The 9198-nt window shown below is 44.9% G+C and overlaps 1 long non-coding RNA gene across 2 annotated transcripts in view; it reads left to right on the top strand.

Moving 5' to 3' along the window:
• The window catches only part of LOC137841441 (uncharacterized), a 65531-nt gene that overhangs the window by 11016 nt on the left and 45317 nt on the right, over window positions 1–9198 (top strand). For both annotated transcript variants that reach the window (XR_011088618.1, XR_011088617.1), the window contains exons 4-8: window positions 236–1172; window positions 2339–2502; window positions 5539–5692; window positions 6212–6384; window positions 7648–7767. This is a non-coding gene — a long non-coding RNA (uncharacterized lncRNA). The remainder of the gene's footprint in view (window positions 1–235; window positions 1173–2338; window positions 2503–5538; window positions 5693–6211; window positions 6385–7647; window positions 7768–9198) is intronic.

The following is a 9198-nucleotide window of genomic DNA, read 5'->3' as shown; positions in this document are numbered from 1 at the left end:
AAAGACCAGCGCAGCCGCTAGCAGGGAGGAGCAGGGTGTGCCGGGGCACTGCCAGTGCTGAGGGAACAGGGTGTCCATGCAAACCCTCGGGGTTTGGAGAAGCAAGCAGTGGTTAAACAGGTCAGGCTTGGAGAAGCCAAGATGGACTTTTATTGCACAATAACTGGCTGATGTTAACATTACCTTCTCCGCAGCCCTGCTGATGTTTTTCTCATCATGTTTTCTCTCTATATAGAGGCCAGACTGTGAGAAATCTGGGGCAGGCCCACTCAAAGGTCTCGGCTTGGTTGACCTTTATTTATGGCAAGTAGGCTTCCATGGGAAGCTGCTGACATCCAGCTGGTCACCTCCTCTTGGCCCAGCACTGAGCAGAACAGGACCGTGGCTGTTTGTACTACACTAATAACAATATTAATGAACACAACATTTGTTATGGCAGCTGATGAAAGCATGAGGCATCTGGTATGGCACGTGGTGTTGAAGACTTTCATGACCAAGCCCTGAAGACGGCACGAAGTCCTTGGAGATAGGTTTGATTCTAAAAGATCCTTCACTCCACCATCCTGAGGGAGCAGGTCACGCTTAAGGTGGTAGCTGACCTTGCTAGTTAATAAAGCTGGATTTGTTTAGGCTTATTCTGCACAAGTCAAAAGGAAAGGCCAAGGATGCCCAAATCCAGCCTTCACTGACATGAGGGGCCCTCCTCAGAGAGACTGAAGCAATTTGTATGCACTGAGCTGTGTAGAAGAATGTCACTGATTTATAAATGTCAAACAGGCTCTGAGCAGCCCACACACGAACCTCAGTGAATTCTTACCTCTGACCCGCTCATTGGCTCCAGCAGCGGCATGGGCTGATTTAGAGCCCCTTACTGTAAGAGCTTTAACATCTCACACAGGCTGTGGCTGATCTGAATATGTCAAAGGGGACTGAAGGTCAAAATTTCCATAAATTAGGCCTTGGATTGTTACCTATCATGTAATAGGATTCTCTGGCCAGTTAATGCTGTGAACTACAGACATTCAGCGCAGCAGTTCCCCTGCAGCCCAGTTCCCCTGCCCTTCTACTGAACTGGTGAGGCTGTATGTCCAAGGAGAAGGAGCGTCTTCAAAGCTGCTTTCCTCCAAAGAGAAAAAACGGAGCAGGACAAAGGACTGGGACTCTAGGCAGGGGTGAGTATGCAATCCTATTTAGAAATATTCTAATTTAGGGAGCAATTGGAGGGGGGGGAATCTGATTCTTGTTTTGAGAAGCTATAATTCAGTTTTTCCTGGAGCTAAATAATGTATATTTTTAAAAGCAAATTTCATCACAATATGCATGGTCAGCACAATAGTGGGTGTTCATGGTTTTAGGGTTTGCCAAGCTCTGAACTGTTGATGTGCTAGGCACCACTGAGCAGCCCCAAGCCTTTATAAGGGTATTGACTTCACTTATAACTGGCTAAACTGCTGCTGGGTGCTGCAGGGCATGCGTATACACGTATGATGGTGTTATTATTTGTCTGTTTAAAGTTAGTACTGTGTAGCTTAACCAAGATGGAGTGCTCTTGTGTAAATCACAGGGTGGCAGATAGTAAGAAATGCCTCCTGTCCTGATGGCTGTGACAGAAATGACTTGTTCATTGGTCAGAAGTCCTCCTGAAGCCACAGGGTCTGGTTCTTGGCCAGTGAAAATTTGGCTGAGTAGAAACTCAGTGAAGGATACAGCGTGCAGACGCAGATGTATATATGGGGCCGTAGAATTAGCCCTGTCAAAACTGAATGTAAATATTTCATGGTGCCCTACTGAAGAAGAAAAACAGCAAGCAGGGGATTTTCAGTTGAGGCTATGTAGCTCTACTGAAACCCTGCTTGGTTCAGCAATTCCTAATTTGCTGGAGGGAATCACTGGGGACTAGTGCATTCCTGTGTCTTGGCTTGGGAGCAGGGAAACTGGGCCCTTGTGTGCACGGTGGGACATGGAGGAAGGAAAAGTCTGGAGGGAAGTTTTCTGAAGCAGCTGAGTGTAGACAAACAGGTGCAAACACAGTGATACAAGGGCAGCAGTGTGTGGAGGCACAGACTGTGGCACAGCGGTCTCTACTACCAGCACTAACTCTGGAGGAATAACCCTACTTAGCTGGGAATTTGAGTGTAACACAACAATAAATAAGGAGTGGCAAGTCAAGCAGCAGAAAACCAGGGAAAATTCCAGCTGGACTGTATCTGTTAAGATTCACACTCAGACAGAGGTGTATTTCTGCCAACATTGATTAAAGAGGTCTCTATGAAACACAGTTCTTACAGCTTCTCCAACTTTTTTTTTTTTTTTTTTCCATTGGTCTGTTTTGTTCTAGAACGTGACCCCAGGCCCAGTCCTGAAACGGGTGAATATTTTCACATGAAGAAACCTCTGAGCTTTTGGAGGAGCTGCAGGGGCTCGGTGCTCCTCAGGACCAGAGAGAGACCTGCTGTGTGCCAAACAGATGATACTGCACGGGGCATTGACAGCTTTTCTCAGGTAATAAGCAGAGCATCAGGGATGCAATGTGGGCTGAGCCCAGGCTCACCAGTCTCTGTTTAATTGTGTCTGAGGTTTCCAGGAGAGGCTTTACAAACCAAGACCTGCTGAGGGCTATGTGGTCTTCACAGATCCCTCAGTTAAGTGCTGGGACTTTGTCCCCATATTTGTATGTTCATTTCCCCTTGCTACTGGCTGCCTTGCCAAGTACCATGGCACTCATGTCTGACACTGCTCCTACTGTTGGTATTCCTGGATTCCCCTTGCAGCTTCTCCACCACCCTGACCATTTCTCTGCCTCCCTTCCCTATGTCCAGGTTCTTGCAAAGCTCATCTCTCCAGCACAATTGTGCTACAATATCCAGCAGTCCTTCACACCCAAGAATACCCTACAGGTAAGACATCATGAATGATCAGATCACTAGCACAAAATGATGTAGTGCAGGTGGGAATCAATGAGAAGGGGACTGCGTGGGCACTGGAGGCAGGAGCCCAGACAGCCTCTGCCTCCTATTTCCCTAGCTATTCTCTTAGCTAGGTTTGAGTACTTTAGGAATCTGCAGTCCCACAGACATGGCAGAATGTCAGCATCACGTGCTAAGTTTCCTTCCACTGCTGCCAGGCTTGAAAGACAAATACTGTGAGAGAAGAAAGAGACAGGATACAAACACCTACATTGGGACTTTTTCTGAAGCAGGCTGGGTGGCAAAATTGGAAGAATGCTAGGAATGTCCATTCTGGTTCACAGTCGAACCCGATCCTTCAGAACACCCACAGCATAACTAGCCTCAGTAAGAATGGCTTGGGACACAGTTGGATGTAGCTTTGCTCTTTGGTTTCTTCCAAAGAGGTGCAGCCTTTCTTCTCTGCAGTGTCTTCGTGATCATGGTATTGAAAGGCCCCAAAGCAGCACATCTCTCAAGCTGAGGAGAATGCAGCCACAGAGCAGGATCCAGGTACATCAGGTGCAGATCACCCTTGCCTGATACCTCCTGGATTGTTTTTTTACCTCGGCAAAAATTGTTCCACAGCACGAGGGTGCTATACTGCCACTCACTGTACAGGTCCAGATGATATTACGAGCAGCAGGAAGCACATCCATAGTGCCAGACCTGGAAACCACATGTCAATAACAATTCATTTTGCAGAACAGTGCGGCAGAGTTCAAATTAAGGGAGCCTTTTGCCTGACAAGCAGAAGCTGTTTATTGGGAGATGAAAGCACCTCTCTCATGAGCAGGCCCGCTCATTCGTTTTTAGGCAGCCCCCACATCAGAAATTCTTGCAACCTGGAGTCCTGGCTGTCTGGTCAAGTGGAGGCCACAGCCCAGAAGGAACCAAACTAACATAAGCAGTTGCTTCTCCTTGGAACATTCTCATGCACAGCTTTGCCAAGCCACCTCAAGGGCTTGTAGCTTGTTTCTGTCTCCCTTTAGCAGTGTGTCAGTACTGTACTGTGGGAGAAACCAGAATGCTGCAAAGCTCCCTCAAGTTGTGGCTTCACCTGCCTTAGCCCTGTTACCTTCACCAGATAAACATTCTCTCCTAGCAGTGACCTGGAACAAACTGTCTAGCAAGAAATGGAAAACAAAGCCACAGAATCTTTTCTGGGGTCAGGAGTGTCTGTTCTTGGCAATAAATCAAAGGTAGCAAATTTCCTTTGAATATTCTGGGCTTGACAGAATGACAGTGTTTCTCCCAGACAAGACACGAGACTTATACTGCAGTCAGGAAGGATGATCTCTGATGGTTACATTGCAGCAAATGTTACTATCTCGTTTTTGACTGCAGTTTGTACGGTTTGTGCCACAACCAAGGCAAAAAAAAATAACTGAATGCTATATTACACAGAGAGCAAACGGTCCAAAGCCCAGAGAAACCATCATAAAGAATTCTGCTGATTCTGCTCGCCTTTGAGTAAGGTGCTGCATGTAGTCTGTTCAATTGCCTGTTGAGTCCAGTCAGCATTTGCTGATACTGTTACACGCTTGAGTCAAAACACACCTCACTGCCTCACTGCCTTGGCGAAGGATCTACCCGTTATCCTGTGAAATTTCCTCTGCTTGTCTGTCAGGGCTGACATGCTGTAATCTTGGGGGATAATCAACAGCGAAACCATTCATAAATCACAGCTAACAGAAAAGACGCCGATAGGGTCTTAAATTTCAAGCCTGCGAAGCCATCATTTCAACAATGACAGTCAAAGGGGAGATTAAGAATTCTTTTACATGGAAAAGTTTTTCTTGGAAGAGCAGCCCTCTCTTTGGTTGCCTATAAATACAGTCATGTGGATTTGATTTTTACATGGCCCTTCTGCCCGCTTGCGGGGAGCGCTCTGCAACCCCAATGGGCCTGTTCTCGCACCAAGCAGGCGACTGGAGGGACTGCAGCAGGATTGGAGTAAGGCATCAAAAGCAAAGAACTAAAGCTTTGCCGGGTGCCAGCAGAGGCCAAATGGGGCATCTGGGAGGCAGTGGCAGGATGTCCCACAGAACAGAGCCTCTTAGCTCAAGTGCAGTATGCCTCTGGGTCTGATTGCGGAAAGGGAATAAGACCAGTGCCATTTCATGGTGCAAGTAAAGCATTCAGAATTTATCTGTACTTGCATATCGTGGTGTTTAAAGCTGTAAGGGTACGGTGAAATCTGTAGCCAAGTGTGAATGCAGGGCTGGACTGACACTCCCGCTGCAGGATAGGTGCTTGTCTCTGATCCAAACTGTGTCTTGTCTTGCTTTGTTTATTTGAACTGCTATGCCTCAGAGGAGGAGGAGAGGGAGTGCTTCTGTGCAGTTCTTGCCCTCCCTGCCATGGATGACAAGCAGCACTCACAGCATCTCTCTTTAGGTTGAGAAGAGCTAGTCTTAGGCTCTGGAATAATGCTCTTGGCTGTCCCCAGACAGCCCAGCTGGAAACGGATCCTGCCTGCAAGTCATGGATAACAACTGTTTACAGCATATTTTCCTGCTAACTATAGCAAAGTCTATTTGAATTACTCAGAGTGATGTTTGACTCTAGTTGTCTCCATTTCCATCCATAGGGCAGAGTAGGAGAGCTAATAATGACTGGTCAGATGGGAAAGCCAGAGAAGAAAGACCACATGGAGGAATACATGTACAAGCTGCTAAGATGTCTAATGTGCTTTCCTTTGGTTACTCTTCCATTCAGAGTGAGAACTAGGTCGCTTTCTGCTGGTATGTTTACACTCCCTGATTTCCAGACATACACTATGTTTCCTACTTCTGTTTTTCTATCCTACTTAATTTCATGGCAAGCAAGGGAAAAATACTGTTCTGGGAAGGACAGTTTTGTTCTAAGCATGGTTAAAGAAAAATAAGCACACCAAAAGCTACCCTGGTGAATTAAAAAAAAAAATAATTCAAAAAAGCAAGTGATTCATAGCTTATGATTTTCTGGATTTTTTTTTTTTAATGGAAGAAGCATTAATAACAGTGAGGATAACTCTTCCCAAGAATAAACATTTTTTTCAGATTTTTTGGTGTTTGTTTAGAATGCAGGAGCAGAGGGGAGATGTAAATCCTCACTGAGCAACTTACAGATTAAATTCTTGACTCCACAAATGGATGTTATTGTAAGGACTCCTATAGTTCATATTCTTGGCTAGTCTATTGGTGTAGTGTTGTGTCTCTTTGATTTACGACACATTATTCCCTCTGTAATGTCTCACAGTCAATGGCACATTTCTTCTCCAGGTATCCACCCCATTTAGCACACTTATAAAGCTTGGAAGGACAGCCACAGCTCTCAAATTGCCTGCTGAGACATGGCACGTTGAAAACAGGGCATGACACAGTAACACGTGATGGACAGTGGGGGAGATGGCTTCACTGGTCTCCTAGCTCTATTTCCTACAGCTCTAAATCAGGTATGACATGAAAGAAATGATTTGTGCACCATATGGTGACCTGAGGATTGGAAGGCCATCTTCTTCCAAGAGCAGTAGCTGTCAACTTGTCACTTGTGGAAGGAAGCCAAGAAAAGCAAGCCTATAGTCAGCTTAATTCACTGTACAGGAGCTGCATCATTGCTGAGAGTCCACAAATGGGAAAAAAAGTTAGAATCCACTGTCCTAGGGAACTTTTCAAGTTAAAAGTCTTTGGTTCTCGGATAATATCCCACTGAAAACTAGTTGCTTCGTGATTTCGGCATCTTTCCTCATGAAAGAGTGGAAGCTATGAATTGAACTTTCTTCAAGGATATCAGACCATAGATCCTGGAAATCGGTAACTTCATTCTTAGAGGTCACTGAGCTGAAAATCCATTTTTCTTCTTGTTTATCCTTATCAGCAGGCTCTCAGGAGATTGCTCTCACACTGCTCTTCCCCATGGCTATCCAGGAATAACCCTGTATCAATGGGAGTCTCTTTTGATTTCTGTAATAATTAGAGACAGACTGACCCCTCTGTATGTGGTGCTCAGAGGGACTGACCTAGGTCCCTGGTGTCTGCCTGTGCTGTATCCAGCTGCTTAGCAGCTGGCCTGAAACAACAGTCCCATACACAGGATGGAAGCTTGAGCTTGGTCAGTCAAAGTCCTCTGAGTCTACTGAATTGCCTTCCAGAATTTAGCAATGGTGGATGGCCAGGTGAGGTCACCTGTCCCCAGACAATCCCCTCAGCTGGGTTGAGGCCACTGGAGTCATCAGCTAAATTACCTTGAATTGATGACCTGCAGATTAAAAGCACTACAACCCAGTCCCCTTTATGCACAGAGCCCTCATTTCCGTTTGTATTTCTTTAATAGAAGAATAACAGGAAAAGTAATTACTGGCCATATGAAATTTAAGTTCATACAATATTTCCTATAAGGCTTTCAAGCAACTCCTTGTTAAAGCAGATAAGTTAATCTATCTTTTGGTTCAGGTCACAGTAGGTTTTCAGCTTTAAATCACCATGGCACAGTAACTAATGGCATTTACCATAGAAATGATGTTGAAAAAACAAGGAACCTGGGCAATTATTAGGTGTATATTTCCAGTGAAAACAACCCACATAAAGACAGTGTCAGTAAAAAAGGATGATTGATCATCTGGATTTTGTTCCCTTGTGTTTTCTTGCCTACTTTCTCTACAATGTAGTATTAACTCCAGTGCAATTATTGTAATGAAATCTGCTGGCGGATTTTTCAGCATGAGGAACTCTGGCACTGCCAAGAGGGGCACAGCAGGGCTTTCTGCCCCTGGAGGCTGAAACTGCACAGCAAGAGGAGCATGGTCCCTTCAGGCATTCGGCTTTCAGAAAGACCAAAGGTATGAGCTTTGGCAAAGGCGGGGTTTTTTCCACTTTGAATTCTTGGTAAAATTCTGTATGTTCCATTCTTGGCTCAGAGCTCGTTAAAGTCAATGCAAAGACTCTTAGGACTTTAATGAACAGTGGTTTGAACCCTGAAGCTATTACATGATCAAAACTCCCACTGAACTGTAAATATGTTGGTGCTTTATTTGCATCGCAGATATAATATTTGGCTACGAGGCAGGGAAGCTTGGGATTGTTCTCTATAATGGTCTCTGTGCCTCTTTCAGATGACCGGAATTTTTACCGGACTGTTTATAATTATAATCTTGTTTATTAGGTTAAATAAATTGGCCGGACTCAATCACAATGTAAAACAGGAGCAACCAAAAGCTACTGAAGTCAGTGAGTGAAATTTGGCTTCTCTCACAGTATGTATAGTTTTGTTCGACTGTTGGCTACTGCTGCAAGAGAGCTTGTTTTCATGGTACATCTGGTCCACCCACATGCCACAGCACCATGAGAAAGGTTCTAACACTACAATACATATTTTGCACTGGGTAGAGCAAGTCTGTGGAGCAATGGGAAGCAAAGAAAATCAATGTGCAATAGAAAAAAAAACACACGATACACACAGAGATATTTTCTGTTCAGAAAAAAAAGTCAGGAACAAAACCAAAGCTTGGAGCTCAGAGCTCCTCACTGAGTGGTATCATTCTACACAGCCTTTGGAAAGGTGTGTCACTTGTTCTCTAGACTGCCACAACACCCTGGGATGCTGTAAAAATAGCTGGCAGTGCCTGACTGACAGGCGAGAGACGTGTGACCCTAAATTATGATGTTTTCCTTTTCATGATGAAATGAATGCTGCCTTAGACAGAGGCTGAAACACATCTGTTTGCGGTGGGAGTGCCATTTTAGGCCCGTTTCTTTTGAAACTGGGGTTGGAACTGCCAGGGATCAGCAGAGCTCTGGGCTCACAAAGAGGGCACTGTCTTTGAGGAATCTTTACATAAGCCCTGCACAACCAAGGCAACAGGAGTTTGCACAGCTGCTGTTGGAAGCAAACATGTACTTTTAGCTGACCTGGGCTGATGACTTCGGGCGTTAAATCTGACGCTTTCCAGATGTATGGCCTTCTCCTTCCACAGTCCCCAAACATTCAGTCCCCAGGTAAAAAGGAAAATAATAACAATAATAATAACAATAATAAAAGGGTGCTGTAAATAGCACACTGTAGTGTATGTTCCAGAGCTGACTTTTATAGATTGCATAGTTTGTCCAGTTTGAAGGTGTGTGGTATTACCCTTTCCTAGGAGCCGTGTTTTGATTAAGAGCTAATTAGTGTTACATCTACCTTCAGTCTCATCTCTGGCTGAGCACCTTCTTCAGACCAGGTGTCTAAATATCAAGAGCTCTTTTTTACATGCTGGGATTTGGTGAATATT

Source organism: Anas acuta, chromosome 17 (genome assembly GCF_963932015.1).
Source record: "Anas acuta chromosome 17, bAnaAcu1.1, whole genome shotgun sequence".
Taxonomy (NCBI): Eukaryota; Metazoa; Chordata; class Aves; order Anseriformes; family Anatidae; genus Anas; species Anas acuta.
This window is presented reverse-complemented; position numbering and strand designations above follow the sequence as displayed.